The sequence below is a fragment of the Nannobrachium achirus genome (assembly GCF_963921795.1).
Source record: "Nannobrachium achirus genome assembly, chromosome: 6".
Lineage (NCBI taxonomy): Eukaryota > Metazoa > Chordata > Actinopteri > Myctophiformes > Myctophidae > Nannobrachium > Nannobrachium achirus.
The window spans coordinates 50321556-50324055 of NC_137815.1; the positions used below are offsets into that span (position 1 = coordinate 50321556).

Genomic DNA, 2500 nt, shown 5'->3' on the forward strand with positions numbered 1-2500 from the left:
GGCATTCGGTCCCATTGTTATAGTCTTTAGTATGACCCAGGCCAGGGGATTGACCACTGACCCCCCAGTCTCAGGTAGTAAGCCTTGCAGAGGCATGAGGCCCATAGCTTATCTCCTGTTTCTGTAGCATGAGGGAGCTTGTCCCCTGGACATGATGCTAGTATGTCACAGAGACTTAATAGCCCCAGACCAACCAACCAACTCGAAGCTGAGTGCCAAACAGAGAGCCACTGGGCCCCAGTCTTTGTATGACCCGGCCTGGGGATTGAACCCCGACCTCCAGGAATCAGGGCAGACGCTCCAACCACAAGGCCACTGAGCTGGGAAACTGTTTATTTTCCACCTCCACCAAATTACATGGGTCTTGTGCGTCATTTACCGCCAGGTTTTTCATACTCCATACCGTTTGCCTGTAATTCTCTTCAAAGAATGCAATAATTATATAATGAATACAACATTGGAGTAAAAAGAAAATATATATATTTTGAAGTCCACTGACCTATCCGTGTGCAAAAGTTCGAGTCTGTGGAACCAACCGTGTGCTGTGAGACCCCAGACATGCTTACTCAGTTACTCTTTATGTGAAAGTCCTATGATGTCTATACTATGACGTCTGACATCATACATACAATCCCTTTTATGCCCATATATGGAGATCCCTGTCTGTAGAACCAGCCACACAGGTTAGACTGACATATATATATATATATTGCATTCACAGATATGGGCTTAATATTGATGACATCAGGGCTCTCCATATATGGGCATAAAAGGGATCTGTTAGTGTGACATCACAGTGAAGCCAGAGCGTGATGTCAGAGCGGCAAACCCATTCTGGTAAGAGTGGTTCCCTGGCATCACAGTGACATCAGAGCATGATGTCAGAGCGACAAACCCATAGAACCACGGTGTCAGGCGTGACAGAGATACATAAATATATACATACTGTACATACATACATACCGGTACAGACAGACATACATACATACATATACCGGTACATACATACATATATATATATATATACATACATACATACATACAGACAGACAAGCTGTGACCGTTTACATAACTATAGTCACCCCATATTTGGCTATGGGGCCACGGCACCATTGAAAAGACGAAATTGATGACTAGGACACAGACGATTTATAGATCAGGTCTGGCGACCTGATAACAATGTGAGTAGCCTACTTTCACCACCACTGATGGAGGGTAAAACATGTACAGCAGTTATCAAAGGAGGCCTGTCATTATGATAATATAGTGTATATCCAGTAGTCCAAAGTACCACAAAGTGAACAGCTGTGCTGAATCACACAGAAGTACAGAACACACTGTAATTACACTGATTTACATCTCTGCTCCTCAACAGTGGTGTAAAGTAACTAAGTACATTTAATCAAGTGCTGTACTCAAGTATAATTTGAGTACTTGTTCCAGCACTGGTAATTACACTGATATACATCACTGCTTCTCGACAATTTTGGTCCCCCCTGGGGGAGGACCAAAATGAACCCTTACAGGTCTGTACTGTACTACACTGTTTTTACAGTGTAGGGCAAAACAAACTAAAACTGTATTAAAAGGGGGTCCATGGTCCAAAGGACTGAGTGAATATCTTTGAGAAGTTTTCATGATTCAAAATTAAAACATCTTTCTCACAACGAACGTGTCAAGTTTGGAGGTCAGCTATTTTCGGTGTGTGATACCACACTGAACTGATTTGATGTGGCATGGATTTCTACACAGAGAGGGCAATTCTTTCAATATAAGATGGTGAATTCAAGTTCAGGAGAGACAATTCTCCCATGGCATGGAAAGAGGGGCATTTGCATTTTTTTCACCATAGGAAAAACTGCATTTACGGTCTGGAGAGGGCACTTTCTACAGACGGTTAAAAGGGCAGGGGCTCAAGCCCCCTTTCATGTCTATATGTGTGCATGTGCCTGTTTGTGAACCAAACAAGTTGGCCTAATGAATTAAACTGCATGGGGTCAGTTAAATTAAACATAGACAACAACTGAACTAAACTATACTGAGACCCCCCAATCTACTGTAATAATAATAATAAGACTCACCTCTTCAGACTCAACCTCAGGCCGTAACATGTGACCTAATTTATGACCACCATGCATGACAGACCCTGGTAATTTATTCTCATGTTTTTGTTACTTAGGCTTGTTTTTTCTCGACCAAAATATGATTTATATAGATTGTTATTTAGACCAGTGGTTCTCAACCTTTTCAAGCCGTGACCCCTGCAACATAATCATATTTGAACTGGGGACCCCCCACCCTGAGGTTGAGAACCACTGATTTAGACTGATGCTTGCTTACCTGGTATCAGTTTCAATGTACACATCATTATTTTGATTGTATATTGTTAAATGCCCATTCCCACTGGGCCAGATAACAGATAAAAAAAATCTCTTTCTCCAGATAAAAAAAGAAAATCTCTTTCTCCATTCAAGTGGATGGTAAGATACAGATAAAAAAA

The 2500-nt window shown here is 41.6% G+C and overlaps 1 protein-coding gene across 1 annotated transcript in view; it reads right to left on the reverse strand.

Annotated features, from left to right (window-relative positions):
- Positions 1-2500, reverse strand: part of pltp (phospholipid transfer protein) — a 34625-nt gene that overhangs the window by 31562 nt on the left and 563 nt on the right. The gene's annotated exons all lie outside the window — the stretch shown is intronic.